General features: G+C 36.5%; 1 protein-coding gene across 2 annotated transcripts in view; it reads left to right on the plus strand.

Annotated features, from left to right (window-relative positions):
* Positions 1-3,286: 3,286 nt before the first annotated feature.
* LOC149225146 (ricin B-like lectin R40G2) overlaps positions 3,287-13,490 on the plus strand; it is a 36,850-nt gene continuing 26,646 nt past the window's right edge. Inside the window, exon 1 of one of the 2 annotated variants that reach the window (XM_089376945.1) lies at positions 3,287-3,444. The gene's annotated coding sequence lies outside the window, so the exon portion shown is untranslated. The other variant, XM_089376946.1, reaches the window with a different exon arrangement.

Raw genomic sequence — 13,490 nt, forward strand, 5'->3', positions numbered from 1 at the left:
TGCAGTTGAAAATAACGAGGGTTCACTCTTGTCCTTTTGTTCACAGTAGGTTTCCCACCAGTCCTTAAAGTGTGGGGTGACTTTGAGAAGTGAAAATGTAATATTTTCTCGATTGTAAAAGTTATGAACTGAAAAATATCCTTCCAATATATTTAACCATCTATCTATGGCGTTTGCATCTACTAGGCCTTCAAATATGGGAATATTGAAGTTAACTTGTACCTTAAAAGATGTGGCGCCTCCAGAGTGGCTGCTGGATGAAGATGCATCACTTGTGGGTAGTCGTCGAAGGATCTAGGCAAAGTTATCCATCATCGTATCCCTTTGTCGCTTGAGGGCTTCCTCGAGCAATATTTTGAAAGGATCTACTGCCCCCTCGTCTTTCTTTTCTTTCGCCATTGGAGGTCATCGAGTTTTGCGAGGTTGATCCTGCAATGGTTCAACCAGATCGAGCCCTAACTCCTTATACCCTGACCTCATTGGGAACATGCAAAGAAAAATCGAGAAAGAGCATACCACTCTGATACTACTGATCCAAACTTAAACATGAACGCAACAAATTATAGATATAATCATAAACACAGAGATGCAACAAAAAAACACTTCATTTCATTAATAGAAAAATACTGAACTATGCTTACAAACATAATGGAAATAAGATAGCTCGGGCGATGGTAGCTTATCTTTGAGAAGAGATGTGGCGACTACATGCCTCTGAATTGAGTTACAATGAGGCTCAAGGGCCTTTTTATTATTGAACAATAAGAGAAAACCCTAAACAACCAAAACCCTAACTCGAGGAGATGTAACACCAAGAGTTTATGGGCTCTGTTGGGGTTAGTTGGGCAACCAACTTCCCGGGTCGTAACTTGGTCATATTATCTCCATTTGACGCATATGATACCTCGTTGGAAATATCTCTTTGAGGACTAAGACTACTGAAGCGATTGCTTTAGCAATTGCTAAGAAATTTTGCCAAAAAAACGTCACTTATGGCCTCAAAATGGCTCCAGAAGTTTAGGGCTCGAAAAACTGTCAAAAATAACAAACTGTGCTACAATTAAAGAAACAGATGAAGCTGACTTTGGGTTCTAGATGGAATAGGCGGGTGGCCACCAATATCCACCTAGATCAAAAGGGGAGGGAAATGAGAGAGATAAGGGAGACCGAGTGCTACTTGGTAGGAAGTGGCAAAATCTAAACAACAAGAGGTTCAACTTGACTTTACAAAAATCCTCTTAGGGATGGTGCTTCACTCAACTTGAGAAACTCATACTAAAACATGGGACCCTAACTAGGTTGGTAGTGATAACCTTAGAACCAATGGAAAGTTGAAGAAAAGAGGTATCGAGAAGGAAATACAAAGAAGAAGGGATACCTTGTGTAGATGGAGGTAGGTGCAAAAAATAAGGGAGAGAAGGATTAAGTGATCCGAAAGATCCCAAAGGAAGCATGCATTTAAGGTAAAGGCTAACACGAGGAAGTTTTAGAAGGAATTGAGGGAGCCCTAGAAGTCCATTACTCATCATGTTTAAGGTGCCCTACAAAAGGTTTTATTGAAGCATCGAGAAAGGCATGCTTCCTAAGAAGGAAAAGAAAAAGTCATATGATGGTATGGGAATTAACACATCAACATCTCGTGCCCATCCTACTATATGAAACATCATTTAAAATTTTTCCAAATATTGGTTCCAACCTAGGAGGTACAAAAACAAGACAAATTATTATATATGGATTTTCCATGGGGAAAGGGGAGTGACTTCACCACCTTGATGTTCTATCAAAACCAACATGCCTTTCTATGCTTCTATAACTATTTTTACCAGTTTATCATACATGGAATTATTCCTTTCTATAGACATGATTGAAGGATGGTAGAGAACTTCAAAATAACTTTAGTCATATTGCATCTACTCATATATATAGAGCATATATATAATAAATAAGTGATCATTTTGGCTAGAGAAACAATGGATCTCTTCCACATTTATTTCCTCTGCTATAGTTTATAGTAAGAAGGTAGTATTGAGTTCTATCTAATTATTAGTGCCACTATGCAATTCACAAAAGAAAGAAATCCAATGTGTATCCAAGAGGTATAAATAATCACTTGCTCCACATGAACTTGGGTCACCCTTGGAAGTCCAATTAAAAACTTCCTCACACACACATACATAGATTTATTTATTTTTATTTTTATTTTAGTAAAACCTCGTAGGGAAACACAAGGAATGCTTCCCCACAATATGGGTGTCATCCTTAGTAAATATATTGGCATACCTAGACTAGTGCACCTCATTTAGGGGAATCTGAATTAGACACCTACTGGCATAGAACTAGGCAAATACCTCACAACATAGGGTGACAAATAGTTGAGCTAAACCATTACCCTCTCTCTCTCTCTCTCTCTCTCTCTGTCTCTCTATCTCACACACAAACACACACATTTAGGGAAAATGTTATGAAGGAAATCTTTTTGGCACTTCCTTACATTCATGAATAACGCTAAAGGTAAATGTTGTTAGAGTACAATATGTACACCCAACATAGAGGGATCCTTTTGAATCTAAACCCATGATCTCTCAAATGACCTTTGCCTTAAAACTAGTAAGTTCAAATTGATCGATCTAACCCATTAAGCCACTGGGCTTACAAACACAGATATCCATCCTTCCCTCTATAGCACACAATAAAAAAATAAGTATGAGTCTTACATAATTATTAGTACCACTTCCCAATCCACAAGTTTTTTTTTAAAGTGTATCCAATAGATAATTGCTACACATTAATTTAAATTATCATTAGAAGTTCCATTTAAAAGCCAAAAAAATTTTAGTCAATAATTTAAGGGAACCATGCTGGATTTCTATATTAAAAATGCTTGATTTCTATATTGAAAATACTATGAAGGTAGAAAGTGAAAACAAAGCCTCCAATTTTAAAGATTTTTTTGTAATGTTTTGCTCCAACCATTCATAATAATCCTATTAAACTTTTTTAACTTTTTGAATTAAAATTTACACCCATTCCCCGCCTCTCCTCAAATTCAAAAAAATCTATATAACCATTCATAATAATCCTATTAAACTTTTTTAACTTTTTGAATTAAAATTTACACCCATTCCCGGCCTCTCCTCGACACAGTTTAAAGTTAAACATAAAACTTAATAAAAACTAAAACCCATGGATACCTATTGAAGATTTTATACTCTACTTAAATAGCGACAACCTTTAAATATTCGTATATTCATTTTGCTTTGTACGCCGTTCCACATACCCGCGGAAACATCTACATTAAATGCTGATTTATGCCCAGTCACATGCATCGACCGACTCCGTATATAAACTCCTTTGTCCCCTATCCCTCTTAACTTGTCTGCAGATCACTTGAATCCGTCTGGTTAAGTTCAAGGGAATCCGTTCAAGCTCAAGTTTTCGTGAAAGGTACGCGAAAATTTTCATCTGGAAGTCAATAAACACAGATCGCACGCGCCTTTCCTAGTGGAAATCACTCTTAAAAAAATAAAAGAATCTCTGGAATTTCAAAAAGCTTTTCGTTGTAGTGCCGATCGAGCTTTGGAGTGATTCAGGTTTTTGTTGTTATTTTAGTTTTTTTCCCGGCAAAAGAAGCTTTTCAGAAATGTTCGTCACTCGTTTCTTTCTTCAAAACAGACATAAATCTTCTGCATTTTCTTGAAATTTGGATTTATAGATATGATTTTGCGTCATATTCTTGCTTTTATTTGTTTGCGGTCATTTGTAGCGTTTTTCTTGTATTATAAGCAGATCGGCTTGTAAACGAAGTCAAAGATCTGTTATATCGTACTTAAATTTTAGTTTGCAGTTTGCACCGTTTAAATTCGGCTTGTATCTTCTTTACTGGTTAAGTTCAGGTTGGAATTCCAATTACAGCTAAATTTCCTAGAAAACTTTTGAGAAACGTGCTGCATTCACGTTTGTTGAGTCTGTCCCTCTCGTTTCCCTGTTAATTTGTTTGGACATAAAGATTTGCCATGTAATTCGGCTGTTGTAAGTTTTGATGACATTTGGTGTAAATATTTAGCTGATTATATTAATCGATCCGTGAAAGAAGTTAAATACATGTTATTTTGTACTTGCTTTTAGCTGTCACTTGTTTTCTGGCTTAATTTTAGAGTGTATTTTTCCTGATTAAGTTTTGGCTTACACTTTCAATTACAGTAAAAGTTTCTCATATATATATGTGTGTGTATTTGATTTCTTCTAAAGAAAATCTGGGGCACTTGTGGGCATTTAGCTGATTGTAACCAGTGTAAACTTGTGGGGTTGATTATGGTGCTAATTCCATTGCAAAACTGAGGCAGAAACCACTACGTAGGCAGAACTCAGAGACCCTCTGCATTAAGATCAAAGCACATAACTACTCAAGCTAGCCTACTGCGCTTGAATTTCCTGTAATTCATATGTTGATTTTTTCTTTAAAAATCCTGTAAGGAAATTCGGGGCACTTGTCGGCATTTAGCTGATGGTACTCATTATAAACTTGTTGGGCTGATTATGGTGCCTAACTCGTACAGAAACTGAGGCAGAACCCAGAGTCCCTCTGCATGAAGATCAACGCACTTCCGAAAAAATGTAATTCATATGTTATGTCAGTTCAAATGGAATGAATTTTGAGTTTGTGCCTCCCTCTCACTTGTAAATTTATCTGGACGGGAAAATGTACATGCCACAGTGGGAAAATGTACATACTACAGTGTAATTGATGTATTTTAGGTGTTGATGACATTTAACATCAACGTTAAAGACGTGATAGGTTTAGAAAGAAATTAAAGATTTGGACTATGGTACTTGACTTTAGTTCACACCATCTTTTCTGGTTCAATTTTAGTTTACAATTCTAATTCTGGTTGAATTTTGTTGAGAACTTTTGAGAAACGTGTTGTCTGTATATCTTGAAGTTTATCTGGAGCGTATTCAGATTTGTAGCTATGGTTTAGCTGTACGTTTATTTTGCACTTAAAGATCTGCCGTATAATTGGTATATGGCAACGTTTAGTCGTCAATTTGTTCTGGACATAAGCTCTAGAGCGCAGCTGGTGTATTCTAAGTTTTGGAGAGTTTTGGCTTAAAACGTTAGTTTATTTAATTCATCCCTGTTTGTAAATAACACAGATTTTCTGTATTCTATTTTTCTTTCACTTGTAGCTGCAATTCCTTTTTTTGGGAAATGTTACTCATAGAAACTTACAGCTGTCTCTTTGGCTAAGTTGCCATGCTATTAGGGATGTACCTAGGTTGCCAAGATCACCCAGGACTTGTATCTGGCCCCATCTGCACCCACTTGAGAGATTTTAAACCTGAGTCTCCACATTAATAGAAGGCAGATTGCCTCATTGGTTGCCACTAGACTAAAATCTTGTGGGTTTAGCTGCAATTTCTTCCAGATTACATAATGAGATTTCTGCCAATATTTATTTGTATGGGTTCAAATTTGACTGGCCTACTTTTTCTGTGTAGCACTGGAGATCTGTTTTCAGTTTTTCATTTTAGCTTGGATCTCTATTTTACAGAGGCACCATTGCTCTTATAAGATAAAAATTAAGACCGATTTTCTTCGATTTTTTCATTTGGCAGCATTATTTTCTTCCAAATTTGTTGGAAATCTTGCCTTTATACTGTGCTCTAACGAATGAATCGATCTTTGCAAGGGTGCTTATTTTTCTTAAGTTTATGAATAGTTTTCACTTAACTCTGTTTTCAACACTTTTGATATAAGTTTGCAGTGTATTCTCTTTTAGAGGAAAATAGGCTCTTCTGAAGAAGAATGCAGAGCACATCTGTTATGGCTATCTGCTGCCACAATCAAAATAGTCCAGAGGACTCCAAAACTGAGCTTTTCAGACATTTAAAAAAGACAAAGATATCTACAAGACTTATCCTACTCAGAGTAGGACAAAATAAATGATAGGATCTTGCACATTACAGATATTTGTATGTATAATTGAACAGCAGATATATCACTTAATAACCTCAGATCAGAAGGCTGAAACCCAAATTGGTTGTGTATTGCTTGTTGTCTTCGTCTCTCTGCAATGTGTCTCACAGGTTGAATTAGGGGTTGCTCTTCAATAATCATTGGGTTTTGGCCATTGTAGATGTTGTCAAGCAGTGTATTGTCTTCATCTCTCTGCAATGTGTCTCACAGGTTGAATTAGGGGTTTGCTCTTCAATAATCATTGGGTTTTGGCCATTGTAGATGTTGTCAAGCAGTGTATCCAGAGAGATGAGAACTATATTCTTGAAATCTTCATCTGTTTGTGATGAATAATCTGTCTTGAGATTTATAGTAGCTGAGAGGATACGTTGATGGTTCAGTTCCCTTTGCTCAAACAAGGTCTGCCTGGTTTTCCCTGTTCTGTGAAGGAACATTCTAAGTGAAGTATTGTTGTTAAAATCCTCTCTTTAGAAACTCTGTTTCAGCTGCATAGAGGTGGGCGAGAGCTAGGGGTATGGGCCTCCTTGGTCCTTCTGTGCCAAGAAATTTGTGAATCATTCTTGCATATGGAAAGGGCTATCAAGCTGATTACCACTTACAGATGCAAAGGCCGAAGTACTTGGGCAAGCTCTCCCTCTTATTGTTAAAAATGCCACAATGTGAGAAGCAAAATGTGCAAGGGGGAGAAGCAAACTGCAAAAAGGTGTTTTCTCTTTTTAAAACAGTAGCTGAAAATATTATTTTAAGAAATATGTGCCTGGGAGTGCAGCGTTACATCAGAGATACCAAAAGTAAAAATTCAGGCTATCAGCTTCCAGCTGTTCAAAACGTCTGATATCATAACATGATTTGAACAAGACTTTCATATTATAGATCCTAATAATATAAATTCTCCAATACAGTCCTGTTATCAAACAAAATTTAACTTCCAAACAGTGCTAAGTCAGAGTATTTTGGTATTTTTCCACTTGAGCAACTATCTTTAGATTAGGTACTTATAGGTCAGTGTTGCTAACAGAGTTGCCAATGGAGAGAGAACAATGAGTTCAAAGCAACATATTTTGGACCAGTGTTGATAAAATCGTTGATTTTTTGGCAATGTGCCAAAAAATCATGATTTTTTTGGCGAGGTGATTTTTCAGCCGGAAAAATTCACAATTTTTCCTTTGATTTTTTCAGAGTTTTTTGTTGTTGTTGTGTTTTTTGCCGATTTTTTGGCCGATGTTTCCAAAAGGATCTTTTTTGGATCCTCACTGATTTTTTACTGATGCCATTTTTTCCAACACTGCTTTGGACAGCATGCCAACTGTAGCACTCACTGCCATGTGTTATGATATTATGGAATTGGTAGGTGACACCCTCTCATCTATAGAAAGGTGCCAATTCCTAATGATGTTGCCTTGTTTGCCAATTGGTTCACTATAGAGTTGTTTTGACACAAAATATGGACCACGTAAACTCATTCAAAATTTTCAAATGGGTTTGAATCCTTTTAAATAAGGTGTTGAGCTTGAAATCTGCTGGAGAGGAACCAAGATGAAGGTGCCACATTATAATCTTAGATTCCCCTATTATGGTTAGATTAAGGAGATTGAACGAGCTGGATTGGAGCAGCCACTGAAATAGAGCAGAAACCTCTACTCGATTGTATATGGCCTGCTTAAAACTCTATGAAAAAGTTAGTTCAACTTGTTCATGGAGGGGTGCATTAGTGCCCCCCTGCACTTGCCACCCCTAAAATGCGAAAAGCTATGTTGCACGAAACTTCTAGGAACCTGGTGTTTTGGGTTGTACCTGTACCCGAAGCTCCAAAACTCGACCGAAATTTGACCATCATATAATCATCTATGAGAGTTAATATAACTTGGTTTTCCTTCTAAATTGTTATCTATAGGTCTTATTCCCTTTATCTTGCAAGATAATGTGTTATTCACTTATTATAAATATATTTTTTATCTATGGTGCATGAAACTTCGGGCTGTACCCGTACCCGAAACTTGACCATCATGTAATCATCTATGAGAGTTAATATAGACTTGTTTTTTCTTCTAAATTGTCATCTATGGGTCTTATTCCCCTTTTTATTGCAAGATAATGTGTTATTCACGTATATATATATATATATATATATATATATATATATATATATATATATATATATATATATATATATATACGATGTTTCCATTTTTGGGAGGTGACGTTTCTAAATGTACCCGTTTTGGAAACTCTGAAATGTTTAGACATTTCGTATAACTTAGTTATATATATATATAACTAAGTTATATATACATATAACTAAAAAAGGTGCAAGGGGGAGAAGCAAACTGAAAAAAAGGTGTTTTCTCTTTTTAAAACAGTAGCTGAAAATATTATTTTAAGAAATATGTGCCTGGGAGTGCAGCGTTACATCAGAGATACCAAAAGTAAAAATTCAGGCTATCAGCTTCCAGCTGTTCAAAACGTCTGATATCATAACATGATTTGAACAAGACTTTCATATTATAGATCCTAATAATATAAATTCTCCAATACAGTCCTGTTATCAAACAAAATTTAACTTCCAAACAGTGCTAAGTCAGAGTATTTTGGTATTTTTCCACTTGAGCAACTATCTTTAGATTAGGTACTTATAGGTCAGTGTTGCTAACAGAGTTGCCAATGGAGAGAGAACGATGAGTTCAAAGCAACATATTTTGGACCAGTGTTGATAAAATTGTTGATTTTTTGGCGATGTGCCAAAAAATCATGATTTTTTTGGCGAGGTGATTTTTCAGCCGGAAAAATTCACAATTTTTCCTTTGATTTTTTCAGAGTTTTTTGTTGTTGTTGTGTTTTTTGCCGATTTTTTGGCCGATGTTTCCAAAAGGATCTTTTTTGGATCCTCACTGATTTTTTACTGATGCCATTTTTTTCAACACTGCTTTGAACAGCATGCCAACTGTAGCACTCACCGCCATGTGTCATGATAAGAAAGGTGCCAATTCCTAATGATGTTGCCTTGTTTGCCAATTGGTTCACTATAGAGTTGTTTTGACACAAAATATGGACCACGTAAACTCATTCAAAATTTTCAAATGGGTTTGAATCCTTTTAAATAAGGTGTTGAGCTTGAAATCTGCTGGAGAGGAACCAAGATGAAGGTGCCACATTATAATCTTAGATTCCCCTATTATGGTTAGATTAAGGAGATTGAACGAGCTGGATTGGAGCAGCCACTGAAATAGAGCAGAAACCTCTACTCGATTGTATGGCCTGCTTAAGACTCTATGAAAAAGTTAGTTCAACTTGTTCATTGAGGGGTGCATTAGTGCCCCCCTGCACTTGCCACCCCTAAAATGCGAAAAGCTATGTTGCACGAAACTTCTAGGAACCTGGTGTTTTGGGTTGTACCTGTACCCGAAGCTCCGTAACTCGACCGAAATTTGACCATCATGTAATCATCTATGAGAGTTAATATAACTTGGTTTTCCTTCTAAATTGTTATCTATAGGTCTTATTCCCTTTATCTTGCAAGATAATGTGTTATTCACTTATTATAAATATATTTTTTATCTATGGTGCATGAAACTTCGGGCTGTACCCGTACCCGAAACTTGACCATCATGTAATCATCTATGAGAGTTAATATAGACTTGTTTTTCCTTCTAAATTGTCATCTATGGGTCTTATTCCCTTTTTTATTGCAAGATAATGTGTTTTATAATATATTATATATATATAATTATATATATATATATATACGATGTTTCCATTTTTGGGAGGTGACGTTTCTAAATGTACCCGTTTTGGAAACTCTGAAATGTTTAGACATTTCGTATAACTTAGTTATATATATATATATATATATATATATATATATATGACGTTTCGGTCAATGTTTCAACCGATGTTTCCATTTTTGGGAGGTGATGTTTCTAAACGTACCTATTTCGGAAACTCTGAAATGTTTTGGTGCTTTGTGCAACTTAGGTGAAAAGGTATTGATAAGTGATCTTTTCACTGATTAAGTAGATGGGTATACATTTAATTCCACTCAGGATTGTAGGGAGCATAAGAGTGGGAAGCACAATTTTCAAAAAGGCTTATGTTAGCAAAATGTTTTGGGACCCTTTTTTATATAATACCTATTTCAATATATTTTGATGCATATATATGCACAATGTCAAATCAACTATACAAAACATGAAAACATAGACATAACTATCGGATTAATGATGATCATTAAGGCATCAATCGTTAAGTACACATATAACATCAATTATATGGTAAATATAACTTATAACATTGTCTTTTTATTTATTTATTTTTAATTAAATCTTTCGAGGAAAAATCAACAACTTTCAATTAACAAAATAAAATTTTACATAGAGTAGATGCACAAGTGCATTCAGGAATTGTCCCAGGGGACCGGTGTATGTGTTTGAAGCACTCATGGTAGCTAAGTGACAAAAAAAAATTACATTTAGCCAAAGAAATTGGTTTTTTCTTTTTTACCTTTTTTCTTTTGGACATTTTGCCAAATCGTGATTAAGTAGTAGTAACAATTTCCAACTCATTATTTCTTGAAATGTTTGGGGCTTCTTTATCTGAATTTGAGCTCTCAGAGACATGAGATCGCTTAGTTCCACCTGTGCCTTGATTGTGGTTCTTTTCCTCGTGTTGGTTCTCAAGGATCAGAACCACTGTTGAGTTATTTGGATTCTCTGCTTGTTTGTTCTGAACCTCCTCCTTCTCTTCTCCCTCCTCTTGAGAACCTTGTTGATTTTGTGTCTCCGGATGTTGCTGGGTCTCATCCATTTCTTCATCCTCATCATCTGATGAAGGAGGGTTTGGGAATTTCCATCCTTTTTGCTTTTGCGGTCTCTTCTTTGTTCTTTTCTTTGCTTGTTTGCATGTGTTCTGCAAGTGCCCTGTTGATTGCAAATCCGACATCTAAAGGTAGTGTTTTCAAAATCTAACCACTATGTCCACTTGAAGTCTTGATGTGTCAGGTGAATACAATTCAGAAGGCCTTTGCTTAAGTCCATCTCCACACAAATACATGCAAAAGTGAAGATACCTTTGTCCATTCTTTCTTGATCCATCTTTAGGAACCTTCCCAAAGAGTTTCCAATGCCTTCTAGGACTTGGTGGTGCCAAAAGGGGAGCGGAAGGTTATGTAGCCTTACCCAAACTAGCATTTTTGTAACCACCATTGAGTTTGCATCAAAACCAAGAAACCATGGGTTACAAAGAGACCCACCCTTCCCCAAAACCATGGTCCTTCATTTATGACATAATCAAAGTCTTTTTGAGTATCAAACTGAACCACAAAAAAACCTTTGCACATAGATAAATGTCACAATCTCTGGTCTATTTGATTATTTTGAGGTAGATCCACTCATTTAGATCTTCAGATTTGGGCCAGAAACCATTAAATCGACATATGATAGCTTTTGCTTGCAAAGTAGTGAAGAGACCACTTACTTCTGGTAATTCTATGGACAGATCTGGGGCTTTCTCCATCTTCTCTACAATGTATGGACCTGGGATTGTCAGATTTGGGTTTTGTTTGTCTTGTGTGGCAACTTTCCCTCTTAATGCATCCTTGAACGAAGCCGGACCCTTGCCAGTCGAAGATGATCCAGGTGGTATGCTTGCTCCTAGGGCACCACCTTGTAGTCTTAAATTTAGGATAATGGTAGAGTTCCTTTGAATACCATAGTCTTTCAAATGGACCACATCTTGCAACACTTTTTTGGAAAAATCAAACTTTGTAATGAAGCAGGAATACTTGTGATATTTTGGGCATTTTGCTTCAGATCTGTTACTAGATCTGTTCCCTGAACCCTTAGCAATATTGATTTTCCAGTAATGGTTTTGATAAAAACCTGAAACAAATCCTCTGAATCTGGATCTGCGCCTTTACTGCGGCCCTTGGAATTTAGTCCCTAGATTAACTTAGTGAGGATTTGCACTCCCTTTGACGATTGTGAACAAAACCCCAAATTGCAGGGGACATTGTGCTTCTCGGCCTTGGCTTTGCCATTGCCATTAGTCACAGCAGCAACGATGCTGATCGATGCACCTCCAACCCCGATTTCAATTCCTTCAGCCTCAGATCCAAGTGCCGTGAGGTTGGAGGGTTCCATTGAACTGCGCAAGTGGCTGTTGGATTTTGCTTTGGAGGCAACATGAATCCATGGCTTAACCATGGATCTGCGATTGCATAAGCGTAATTTGTCCCAAAGGAAAAAAAACATGTTGTCTGAAACCCATCTCCTTGCATATAAACGGATTTGGGGTTTTGAACGAGAACAAGAGGTGAGCGCAGACTTTGCGGCGTCGATAAAACCAACATAGAAAACCCTATCACTTCTTGCCTCCATTGTTCCCTCTCAACTTATAACATTGTCATTAATGATTAAATGATCAATCATCATCCCCAACACCAATCTTCAAGTTTCAACATATAAAATTAATCTTCAACAAATTGTAATAGATAACATCAACCATGAAATGAAACAGGATATCGTATTCATTACCAGAGAATTATAAGATTCAATCAATAGATCAAACTTCAAAGGTAGGATCAAAATTAAAGTTCAAACTAAAACTTTCATATAATGTTTACAAAATAAGCCATGACAAAGACAAGAATAAGTTCTAGAGACTAAATTCTAAATAGGAAAAAGAAAAAGATCTAGTATCTACTAAGACTTTCTCTTACTATGAGAAAATTCTAATTTCTTTTCCCATGATCCATGAAGAAGAGTAGGAGTAGGTGGAAGTGTTTGTGGAACATGACCAAGAATTACATGGCCCCAATGAAACCTTGGATGTTGTGAAGATAAAGACAAAACTCATGAAGCCATGGAAATGGCTTCATTCTTAAGGACTTTCCTCTTTATCAACGACCAACTTGGCCAATTCAACCATATACCCATTTTGTACCTTTTTGGATTTGTGTGTGTTGGTTGGGCCAACCAAGATGGAGAGTAATATTTGGGTGTAAGGGCATATGCTGGGGCATGGAGTGGAAAATTTAGATTGTCCTACCTTTTGACCACATGTTTATGGATATGATCATACAAGATCACATCTCTGCGGTCAACAATGTCATTGGTTTGGCCTAGCACGCTGTCCATTTACTGACACACCTCCCTAGTCATTGACTGATTTGTATTTGCAAATTGAATCATACTACAAATGAGTTTGGTGGAATGTAGAACATCTTTACCCTATTGCCAATATTGACCATCAAGTAGTGTGCCCTTCACCAACTGAAGTTCATGTTTATTAGATGCAAATATAGCCTTGTCTTTCAAATACTGCCACAAATCACTTGAGACCATACTAGCCAATGCCTCTCTCACCTTCAAAATGTGCTTGAAGGTGAGGTAATAGCTAGCAAGTTTGGTCTTGAGACCATATTAGGCAATGCCTCTCTTACCTTCAAAAGTTGCCTGAAGGTGCTAGCAAGTCTAGTCTTTGCAATCTTTAATAGGTCCAACTTAAAGTGATTCAAGAA

This window comes from Pinus tabuliformis, chromosome J, assembly GCF_031772625.1.
Source record: "Pinus tabuliformis cultivar Carrire ecotype Pingquan chromosome J, CPIR1, whole genome shotgun sequence".
Taxonomy (NCBI): domain Eukaryota; kingdom Viridiplantae; phylum Streptophyta; class Pinopsida; order Pinales; family Pinaceae; genus Pinus; species Pinus tabuliformis.